Source organism: Bos grunniens, chromosome 21, assembly GCF_055505025.1.
Source record: "Bos grunniens cultivar Pamir isolate PY7600 chromosome 21, Bosgru_T2T1.0, whole genome shotgun sequence".
Taxonomy (NCBI): Eukaryota; Metazoa; Chordata; class Mammalia; order Artiodactyla; family Bovidae; genus Bos; species Bos grunniens.
Window position 1 is genome coordinate 26,217,067 of NC_141185.1, and position 12,469 is coordinate 26,229,535.

At 43.3% G+C, this 12,469-nt stretch overlaps 1 protein-coding gene across 26 annotated transcripts in view; it reads left to right on the plus strand.

Moving 5' to 3' along the window:
• LOC147349293 (uncharacterized) overlaps positions 1-12,469 on the plus strand; it is a 290,491-nt gene that overhangs the window by 18,613 nt on the left and 259,409 nt on the right. The window lies entirely within an intron of this gene.

Below are 12,469 nucleotides of genomic sequence, written 5' to 3' on the forward strand. Positions count from 1 at the left end.
AGACACAGTGTCTGCTTACTCTTGGGCTTCCATAGAATTTTCCCTCTCCGCACTCTGCCTATGAAAGTTGCTAGGCAGCAAGGAGATAAAAGTGCTAGCGGATATGACCATTTTCTTGTCTGTTTCTACCCACACAGAGCAAAGCAGCTTTCCTGTGGGGATTTATCTTCAAAAGCAAAGTGTTCTTGTCTTTGCTGCTCTGCCTACATTGTTAGTAGTGATGGGATGGCCCAGTTTTCTAAGGCTGCAAAATCAGAAGAGCACAACCTCTTCATTTAACTGCCTGTGTGAACCTCCTGCCTTGAATGCCTTCCCCTTTAATTGAAGGACTTCCAAGGTGGCTCAGGGCAGGGTTTGGTGTTACTGCAGTGGAAAGAGTTGATTTGCTACCAGATTTTGTCTTGTGTAGCTCTAAACTTTTATTCTCACTTTTTTTAAAAACTTTCTTTTGTATAACTTTTTTTGTATCACAATGGTATTCTTGGTATACCGTCAGCTGAATTTTATTTTTTTGAATGGTCAGTCCCATAGTGATGATGGATTCACTTTTACATACTCTTGATCTAGCAACTACAGTATATCAGAAAAACAGAAATAACTGACTTAGGGGGAAAAGTTTTGTCTCTCCTGTCCTTTATGATACCAAAACCTTACCTGTTCAAGACAAAATCCAGTGTAATGTCAATTTTATCCTTTGTCTTAATTTCTTGTTATATTCCATGAATTTCAAGGAATTCATCACAAACTGCCTTGATAGCAATTAATGAGCATGTTTTATTCTTGGTTTTGTATATTTCTTTGGGGAAATAACATGGCTGAATACATTTTATAAAGTATTCACTCAATAGCAGTTGTGAAACTGTGTAGTCCAGACTGAGACATGAGCTCATCATCTAGATTACACACCTAGTCTCAGGACTTAATGAAGCTCACGTTCTTAATGTCTTACTGCAGAAAGATTTCAGTGAGAGACAAAGTGTGTGGATTTATTTAGAGAGAAACACACTCCATAGACAGAGTGTGTGCTGTCTCAGAAGGCAAGAGAGGCCCCACAGTGTGGGGTTGTCAGTTTTTAAATGTTGTTGTTTGGTGCTAAGGCATGTCTGACTCTTTTACGACCCCATGGACTGTAACCCACCAGACTCCTCTGTCCATGGAATTCTCCATGCAAGAATACTGGAGTAAGGCAACTCCATTTCCTTCTCCAGTGGATTTACCCACCCCAAGGATTGAACTCATGTATCCTGCATTGGCAGGTGGGTTCTTCACCACTGAGCCACCAGGGAAGGCCCTGTCAGTTTTTATAGGGATGGGTAATTTTATAGAATACTGAGTTGGGAGGATTATTCCAACTATTTTGGGGAAGGGGAGGCGATTTACAGGAATTGGGCCACTGCCCACTTTTTGGCCTTTATGGTCAACTTTGGAACTGTCATGGTGCCTGTGGGTGTATCATTTAGCTTGCTGATGTGTTACAATGAATGTATACTGAGGCTCAAGGTCTAGTGGAAGTTGACTCATTCATCTTGGAGTTATTTGACTCTGATCAGTTTTTTTGCTATGTGCTGTAGCTATAGGCATGGATTTAGAGAAGGCAAAGAAACCAGAGATCAAATTGCCAACATTTGTTGGATCATTGAAAAAGCAAAAGAATACCAGAAAAACATCTACTTCTGCTTTATTGATTATGTCAAAGCCTTTGACTGTGTAGATCACAACAAACTGTGGAAAATTCTTCAAGAGATCTGAATACCAACCACCTCACCTGCCTCCTGAGAAATCTGTATGCAGGTCAAGAAGCAACAGTTAGAACTGGACATGGAACAGCAGACTGGTTCCAAATAGGGAAAGGAGTATGTCAGGGCTGTATATTGTCACCCTCCTTATTTAACTTATATGCAGAGTACATCATGAGAAATGCTGGACTGGATGAAGCCCAAGCTGGAATCAAGATTGCCAGGAGAAATATTAATAACCTCATATATGCAGATGACACCACCCTTATGGCAGAAAGTGAAGAAGAACTAAAGAGCCTCTTGATGAAAGTGAAAGAAGAGCGTGAAAAAGCTGGCTTAAAACTCAACATTCAGAAAATGAAGATCATGGCATCTGGTCCCATCACTTCATGGCAAATAGATGGAGAAACAATGGAAACAGTGACAGACCTTATTTTGGGGGGCTCCAAAATCACTGCAGATGGTGACTGCAGCCATGAAATTAAAAGACACTTACTCCTTGGAAGAAATGCTATGACCAACCTAGACAGCATATTAAAAAGCAGAGACATCACTTTGCCAACAAAGGTCCATCTAGTCAAGGCTATGGTTTTCCAGTAGTCACGTATGGATGTGAGAGTTGGACTATAAAGAAAGCTGAGCACTGAAGAATAGATGCTTTTGAACTGTGGTGTTGGAGAAGACTCTTGAGAGTCCCTTGGGCTGCAAGGAGATCCAACAAGTCCATTCTAAAGGAAACCAGTCCTGAGTGTTCATTGGAAGGACTGATGTTGAAACTGAAACTCTAGTACTTTGGCCACTTGATGCAAAGAGCTGACTCATTTGAAAAGACCCTGATGTTGGGAAAGATTGAGTGCAGGAGGAGAAGGGGACGACAGGATGAGATGGTTGGATGGCATCACTGACTTGATGGACATGAGTTTGAGTAAGCTCTGGGTGTTGGTGATGGACAAGAAAGCCTGGTGTGCTGCAGTCCATGGGATTGCAAAGAGCTAGACACAACTGAATAACTGAACTGAGCAGATATCTATGCCGGGCTTCCCTGGTGTCTCAGCCATAAAGAATTTGCCTACAATGCAAGAGCTGTAGGAGACAAGGGTTCGATCCCTGGGTTGGGAAGATCCCCTGGAGGAGGGCATGACAACCCATTCCAGTATTCTTGCATGGAGAATCCCATGGACAGAGGAATCTGGCAGGCTACAGTCCATGGGGTCACAAAGAGTTAGACGCAACTGAATCAGCTTAGCACGCACACACATGGCTATGCCATTCTTTTAAATGTTGTGCCCTGCTGCCTTCCCTCCTGTTTTGGTTGTGTAAGCGAGTGCTTACAATTCTGATTCTGGTCCCAGCTCTGATCACTGTTATCAACAAAGTTTGTATTCCTGACAAACAGTGAGGCAAAGTAAACCAATACATTGGAGTTTGGGGCAGAGAAAGGTTTATTGCAGTGCCAATAAAGAGGAATGCTCAAAAACCTCAAACTCCCCAGTGGTTTTCGGAGAAATGTTTTATAGGAAAAATTTGGGGTGAGGGCTTCAGGTTGTGTGGCTTTCTTCTGGTTGGTCGGTTGGTTGTCCTTGAGCCCAAGGAATCTTGGGCTCAACTGGAAGTTGCCATCCACCACCTGGGTGAGGGCCTTAGTTCTTCAAAGGTATTGCTATGTATATTTCTTGAGGAGAAACCAATATTGTTATGTATATTCCAGGAGGAGAAGGGGGTGACAGAGGTTGAGATGTTTGGATGGCATCACCGACTCAATGGACATGAATTTGAGTAAACTCTGGGAGTTGGTGATGGACAGGGAGGCCTGACGTGCTGCAGTCCATGGGGTTGCAAAGAGTTGGACATGACTTAGCGACTGAACTGAAACTGGGATCCTGCCCCAGGGTGCATTATGGTTTCTCAACTGTTCCTCCCTTGTCTCTGCATCCCCTCCCTTCCCTGATTAGCAACTTTTTGAACCTGGCCTTTGGAACTCAAGAAAGGTCAGGGAGGCTGGATGAAGCCTATTTCCTACAAACAAGAAACAGGGGACACAGAAAGGTTTTGGACCCAGGATCCAGAGAGTCCTGCTTGGTTTCATCATCAACGATGATTCTGTGATGTCAGTTATGACACCAATTTCCCAATGTGTGTGTATTCTTTAAACATATCACCAAGCAATTCTCGGATACTAGCTGGATGTGTTACAACTGAATGCTGACACTCTGCTTGAGGGTAGTGTCAAATTCCACAGGTCAAGGGCTCAGTCTTATATGACTCTCTGCCCTCATCCCCCAAGTCAGTCACCAGTCATTACTCTGGGTCTTCATTTGGGCTTCTGACCCACCAGCTATAGGTGGAAAGTTGCAACAGCAGTCTCCTTGGATTTGATTAATAAGCTTGAATAGTTGGAGAAGGAAATGGCAACCCACTCCAATGTTCTTGCCTGGAGAATCCCATGGACGGAGAAGCCTGGTAGGCTGCAGTCCATGGGGTCGCACAGGGTCGGACACAACTCAAGTGACTTAGCAGCAGCAGCAGCAGTTGATGGAAGAGAAACAGTTTACTTACTGGATTATTGGTTTATTATAAACAGGTATAACTCAGAAAGAGTCAGATGAAAGAGATGCGTAGGATGAGGTGAGAGGAAAGGGGCGCTGAGTTTCCCAGCCCTCCATGGGTGCACCCACCCAAGAAGCTCTTTGAACCCCCTTTGGGTTTTTATGGAGCCCTCATTGCTTAGGCACCATTGAGTAAATCACTGGCTATTGATGACTGAACTCAGCCTCTAACCCCTCTCCTCCCAGGAAATTAGGGGCAGGGGAAAATAGTGGGACCGAAAGTTCAACCCTCTAATCACATGGTTGGTTCTCCTGGCCACCAGCCCTCATCCTTAGGTGCTTTCTGAGAGTCACCTGCCTCCCTCTCATAACAACAGCAGCCTTTATTGCTCTCCTCACTGGAAATTCCAACGGTTTTAGGAGCTCTGTGCCAGGAACAGGAGGAAAACAAAATAGAAATTTCCTGTTATAAATCACAGTATCCCAGTGTGAAATCTGAAGTGTCGTTACTGTTTAGCAATGTGCTGTCACCATCAGAACTACTACTGGACCGGCCACTGGAAAAAATAGCATATTTCCATTAACTTCCCTCTTATGGCCTGTGTGTGTTTGTGTGTCACATGGCAATTTTCTTTTGTTTTAAAATGTGATTTGGAGTACCTTTCCCTGGTATCTGAGGGCTGGGAGTATATGCTGCCAACATTCTTCTCTGCAACTTTCCCTTTTCCATTTCCCACGACCTACTCTCTTTTGATGGATTATTTTTGTTTCTGAACCAGACTTGGCTCTGCTCTAGCACACGTAAAGCCAACCCACTGACATGGAAGTGCAGTGAGGAAAGCACAGCATTTACTGTAAGGCGCCACACAAGTGGTCTGCGGTAGCTAGTGTTCAAAAACCCTCAACTCTCCAGTGGGTTTCAGAAAAGCTTTTTTTTTAAGGGAAGCTTTTTTGAAAGCCAGGTGAGGAAGGAGGATCAAAGGGTGTGTGATCAGCTCATGCATACTTCTCTGATTGGTTGATGGTGAGGTAACAGGGCAGGGTCCCAGGGGTTGACATCAATCCTTAGGCTCTAGAAGGTCTGGGGGCTATCGTGCTCAGGGCCATCAAATAGTTTCCCTTTTAGGGACGTTTCAGCACCTGTAAAGCAACTCAAGAAATGTGCATCAAATATTGTTATTCAGGTGCTCCAGAGAGGAGCTAAAGCAGAGGATATAGGAGAGGAGGTCTGTCCTGGGAAGACCTCATAAGGTCCTGCTTAGTTACAATTCCCCGTTTTCTTCAATATGTCTCAATCTTAAGAGCTGTTAGACAAGAAGGGGAATAACATTTTGAGGGATAACATTTTGGATAAAGAGTTTAATTATAAACTCGGCAGAGGAACTCAATTTTAGGGGGACCTGGTTTCATCTTCATGTTAGGTTATAAATATCTGACCACAGTGTATAATCTTGCAGGTCCAAGGGTCACTCTGTTGCCAAGACCGTCTGTCTCAGTTTTTATTTCTAGTTTAACTCTGTCAAAGGTCTTGGGTGCTAGCATGCTATCGCCCCCAGTAATAACAGATGACTGTATAATCACATTTATAGATTTCACTTTCACTTACAGTCACTCCTATCACATATAGAATGAAAGAGTTTCCTGTCTTGAAGCAATGACTTGGGACTCTTGGCACATCCTTAGTGGTTAATCATTCAACCAGAAGTTTTTGAGCATGACCGATATGCATTGTACCATAGACACGACTGAATACACAGAAGAAGTAGGTTCCCTGGACGGCTGTCTAATCTAGTTGACCAGTCAGCATATTCCCATGTGAAACAGTGAATGAGACGGTGGCATCTAATCAACATTATCAGCTACTCTGAAGAAACTCTTCATCAGTACTCTCTGTCATATCAGTCTTCATGAAGAACAAACAGATGGGTGGGGAGAGCGTTTGTCTCCTCAGTGCTGATCAAGCACTGGGTGGCTCGGGTATGATTTCAGCTGGAAATCAAAGAGCACTCAGCCACACCAAGAGTTCTGAAACCTCGGGAACAGCAGTCAGCACTCAGGGAGCCTCAGGTCAATGGTATTGAGGCATGATACTCCTGTGGTATGTAGGAAGCCAACATCCAGGCTGAAGCAGAGGATGGGAGCACCCAAGAGATCCCTTTGGGTGGTGTAGGAATGAATGGGGGAGATGAGATTTACACCAGTAGATGACAGTAATAATCCAGGGAACTTGGGGTATTAATGTTGCTTCAGTGTTAACTGAGTCCACAGGATGGTTGGAACCTGAGAACTTTCAAGGTGAAATCTCATTTCTATTCCTTCCTTTTCATTCATGTTGACACCATAAAAATGTAGGTGTTCACCATCTCATATCTAACTCTTTATCTCTGTAATGGGCTCTCTACAGGTCTTTTCCTCATCTTGGTCAGCCCCAATCCATTTTGGTCCATTGCCAAATTGATCTAAAATTCTGTCTTTGTTATATTATGAGAAACTATTGAATATAAGGAGAGGGACACACTGGAGCTTCAGGATAGAAGTGTGGAGGGTGATGCAGGTGGATGGGGATGGAGGAGGCATACTATCTCTCCCACCCTCTTCTCCAGTCCTTTCCTCAGCATCACCTCACAGATATATACAAGAGAAGGTGACTTTGATGACAATCCTGGCATGTTAGTTGAGTTCAACCTCATCTTTGGCTTCTTTTGTTCTTAAGCTCATTAAAAATATGCAATAGCCCTGGGAGAAACTATGAGCTAATGCTGTTTAACAACTAACTTCTTAACTAAGGTAAAACCTTAGGAAAAATTGGTAGCAAAAATTCCCTCTGTCTATAGATGCTCAAATTTGAGTCATATCAGTGTCATAGATATCTTAGGTTGGCTACCCTAGAAGCAGATCCTAAGGTAAGAATTCGGGTGCATGCATCTTATTTAAGGAGTGATTTTTGGGGGGAGAAAAATCTGTAGAAGAGCAGGGGAGTATGGGATAAGATAGGGAAAGAGGCAAAGTAAGGCATGTAGTTTCTGCTAAAGAGTAGCCCACCCCTGGGGATGTTAAGAGGGATGGCCTAGAGAGTAAATCATGCTGTGTTTTGTATCCTGTACCCTCTTATTCTTTGGCAATGTTGATGGGCATGAAGGTGGGGTTTGTAGCCTTCTGGGCAAGATAGATTCCCTTGGCTGAGGGCAAGTTTTCATAGCAGGATGCCTGTGAGCTTCATTAGCCAACACTCATAGCAGCTGGGAGAATATGTGTTGTGTTGGCCACAAAGTTCTTCTGGGTTTTCCTGGAAGATGTTATTACAATCCGGGGTGGGGGAAGATTTGAGTGGGACACCAACAGCATCAACTACAATCTACCCTATTCAGATTCTTTGCTTTTCACACTAAGTTCATTTAACAGAAGCATAGATTTCCCTGAAGTCTGGTTGATCACAGAAAGCATACAAGAGGTGAGTTAGCGAGCAGCTGGTCCTGAAGACACAACTAATATTCATCTCCAACTTTTCCCATTCAACCTAGATTCTTCTTGCCCTCAACTAGCATTTCTGCTTGACTAGGCGGGGACGGGTGGGGAGTTATTTGATGAGATGACCCAAACTCTCATCCGTGAGGGATCTGAGTCCAAAAATCAAGCTCACATTTTCCGTTTCGTTTGTCTGCTCATTCACAGGGAACACCCCCATAAGGTCACAAGTGTGAACCAAGGGAAGGACGTCAGTGCAATAAGGATGGGTGTGCTGGGAACCTGGCTACCCATTCTTGCAGCTTATTGGTGACCTCTGTACCTGCTTGAGCCTGATCCCAGATGTGCTGCTTTATTCATATGGTAGATTGCTGATGAGCTTGTGTGGCTCACATTTATGGTAAATGTGATCACATTTATGAGGGCATTTATGGTACATGGTCACTTGCTTCCCCAAGATAAGATGCTCCATGTCCAGCATGCCAGGAGTTCTTTCTCAAAGGATGTGTAAACCCTTGTATGCCCTATACATACAGAACCCTAATGAACTGTGCTGTGACTCTCAGAGCTTGCCTGGAATTTCACAAGACACCTTTTCCTTCCTCTAGGACCTCTGAATCTGGCTTTATGGTGTGGTCCAAATGTCAGGTTATTTATGGTTTATACCTGCTACTGATCCCTTCCTTACTCTAGGTGCAATTCAGAAATGAAAGCTTTCAAAATCACTTGACAAATCAGTCAGCAGTATTCCCAAGAATGAACAATGCTCCCCACAAAGTTCAAAGGGGCCCATCACACATTGTGTTTCTCCCTTTCAGTAGTAGGAGGTACAAATTGCCCTTTACTTTGGAGGGAATATCCTGGGAGGCTCCAGAGAGTTGGACCCAAAAACTGCCAGGAGGACTCTGGATCTTTGTAGGATTTATTTCCCACTCCGTGGAACCCGCATATCTTACAAAGACGTCACAAATACCTGAAAACACAGTATCATCAGTACAGTAGGTCACAGTGGTAGTCTGAAGAATGTCTGGATGTTGTTGGTTGCTTTGGGGATGTGACAGAGAAGCAATAATCTGGGACACAGTCATGAATGTACTTTGTTGTCCATCACGTGGCAACGCAACTTGCTTCTGATCTTCCTCCTGATGGGCATGGGAGAGAATGCCTTAGCCAGATCAAGAGCTGCAGATCACATTGTATTGTAGAGCCTGTATTTAACTTCCTCTGGTAAAGATAACCACATTTGGCACCATAAGTACAATAGGCTTCTACTTGATTAAGTTTTTGCTAGTTCATTGCTGTCCACCGTGATTCATCGGGTTTTTGTAAGGGCCATCAAGGTAAGTTAAACGAGAATGCAAATGGGGAGACAGACCATCACTACTGCATTATTTAAGTCCAAGAGTAACCCTAATTTCTGTCATTCCCTTGGGAAGCAATGTTGGTTTTTATTATCTAAAGTTAGGGGTAGTTTCATGGACTCTCATTTGACCTTTCCTACTACAATCTTTTTACTCTGCTGTTTTAAGGAACCAATGTCTGATATGAGAGTTTGACAAATAAGTATGTCCATTCCATTTATACATTCAAGAACTGGAGAAATGACCACTAACCAGCTCCATGGACCCATTAGACCCACAAAGAGATGAGTAGGATTGTTTCAGAAATCCACTTTTTACCTGGTCCCAAATCCCTCTCTTCTAACAGGAGCTCAGAGTGGTGCTTTGGTTTTCTAGTTAGCAGTGGACCTTGGACCCTCTGCATAGCTGCCTCTGTGTCCTCTATTTCTCCCAATATACGGTTATTTGAGTAAATGATCATAAGCAGGGAGGACTCTGGGAATCACTGCTATATGTACTTGTGGTGTTGAAGTGTCCTTTTCTCTCTATATAGTTAAAGCATCTGCCTGCAATGTGGGAGACCTGGGTTTAGTCCTTGGGTTGGGAAGATCCCCTGGAGAAGGAAATGGCAACCCACTCCAGTGTTCTTGCCTGGAGAATCCCATGGATGGAGGAGCCTGGTGGGCTACAGTCCACGGGGTCACAAAGAGTCAGACACAACTAAGCGACTTCACTTTCAGTCCATTTTATTTAGTGTTATAATCCCTTATTATCATTATTTTCATGCTCAAATTGTCCTCAATTTGTCTGTCTCTTCTCTTTCAATCATTGGATTCTGGATTGAGGACCTGACTTGAGTTTGGAAATTGGGCAAACAATCATGACCTTCTAGGGACAGCTGATCTCAACCTTCTGCTCACATGTTCTTGGTATTTTTGAATACTATTAAGCAATAATCCTTATTAATAATCCTTATTAGGCAATAAGCTATACATCTTGCCTCTGTGGACACTGTATCCCATAGAGCCCTGAGGGTCAGTCACCAACGGATACCATTCTGACTTTGTTGCCCATGAGGATAACCATGACCACCTAGTTTCTGGCAGTTAAGTACTGCTACCAGGCCTCTGCTCTTTGGGGGTTCTCTGATCCCCATAGCTAGTAAGGAGCCCAGTATTGACATAGCACCCGCTACCTATAGAGGACAGTTTACAGAGGACAGCAATTATGAAGTTTCTTAATGATGCCAGTGACATTCTCTCCTTAGCACACTTCATATGGTTGTGATAACCAGCATGACCTCTGGGCTCTCCCAAGGAATATAGCTGTGTGTTTTCTAGAATATGGATTATAATAGATCCATTCCAGCGTGTGCATTCCTCTGAGTCTTTCAATCCTCCCTTCACACCCTGCCACAGTAGTTCTTGTATCTCTTCTTCATTTACGTGGCCCAGGCTTCTAAGAACTGTCCGACAGGAAACTAGGGAAAACCCCAGGCCTTATCAGAATGTTAAGTGTTGTGTCATGGGCAAGTCCCCCCGTACTGATGAAGTCCCTTATCTAGCTTTATTTTCTCTTCTTTATTTTCAATATCGTCAAGATCTGTGTCCAGGCAAATTCTACCCCTTCCAGTTGGTATGGCTTTGTTAGCTCCTGAATCTCCTTCAGTATATAATCCTCCTCCTCTCTTAGCAGGCCTGGACTTCTCCAGTTGGGTCATGCTCTCATTTGACTCTAGTTCTGGGTCCGAGATGGAACGTGGGGGCAGATCCTGAGGAAGGCAAGCATTGTCCTATAAGGTTTTTGCTTCCTCTGAAGATTCTGCATTGTCTGCAAACAAAGGGTAATTGTTATTCTCTAATAGAAGAAATGAGCTTCTTTCATGGGCCAAAGGATTCTGGAAAATTTGGGAGTTCAAGGTTGTCAAGCCTGTCTACCCGGATAGCCCTATTCCAAGTCTATGCCTTTCCTATCGGGGCCCTGACTTGGGTACAGAAGACTTTTGAGGGCTGATAATTCATCCTGTTGGAATTTTGATAGTCTTATAATTAATTCCTCATCGTGGGGGTAAGGAGATGATGAAAAATGTAAGGGTGATAGAAGCTGGTCAGGTATCACAAAGGTCTGATTTCAGTGGCTTAATGATTAGGTTTCTGGTCAGTGCGTGGCTCTGAGATACCAGGATCCAGGATCCCCAGATGAGATATTGGCTGACAGACCCAGGATTGGCAAGCTCCTCAGACTGGAATCTGGCTCCCCTCTCCCACTTCCATTTTCTAATGTTACTCCACAGCTTAGCATTCTTCCAGTAAGGCTGAAGTCCTTAGAGTCTGGCCACAAGCCATGCTCATTGCCAAGCCATTCCTTCTTTCATGCTCTTCTTTCTCTCCAGAGTTTCTTGCTTGCTTCTTACTTTTTCTCCACTGCCAGCACTCTAAAAATTCAAATTCTTGTTTACAGCTGAAAAAAAATGGACCTCTCTGCTTTTTCACAGGCACCATTCAAAGCTGGGCTACATCTCTCCCACTGAATGATGAGCTCTGTGGGCAAGCATTTGACTTATAACAGGATTGGACAGAACTGTCTTCCTTTCTCCTAGCTAGATACTAGCTTGCTCAGTTTCTCTTTAAAGTGTTTTTTTTTTTTAATAGAACTATATTTAATCCATTCTATGAATATAGTTTCAGTCAGATAGTCTCCAAAATTACATTTGTACTTCCAAAAGGTGATTATTTTTTTACTTAAAAGCTATTTCTTTGCATGGTTACTCCCATATTTCTACATGGCATATTTATACTGCTATTTCCTATCTGATATAAGTTTGGAATATTTTTGGTTTCACACTTTAAAAATGATTTTATATCACATCCCCACTTTCCTGGTCGTAGCCATTATACCCCATACTTACCCTTAAACATCCTCTCAAGAAATTTATATCGTGCCTTTTGTTTAGCCCAAGGATCAATTGTTATTAAGCCTATGGAAATGTTAATCAAGCCAAGCCATGCTGTATTCTCTGATTGCATTTTCATGCTTGTATAAGTTTGTTTTCCCTTGAGTGAATAATTATTTTAATTTTCTATGAGTCTCTAAAGAATCTCCTCTCGATGTGTCTGAAGATATTTAAATAATCACTTTTTCCTTGGAGACAGACTTCCTGGAAGTCACTGTCCTTGGGTTCCCATCTGGACAGGGCAGCAGCACAGTGGTCATCCTTGGATGGGTGAATCTCCTTTCACCACTGATCTGGCCATTCCCAGCACTTTTCCCCTGAGCTGCATCCCTTGATTCCTGGGCTACATCTTCCTCTTTTTGGTTTGTTCCTTCATTTTGCTGGAGCACAGACTCTAGTAGCTTCAGGAGGAAAATTACAAGGGAGGTC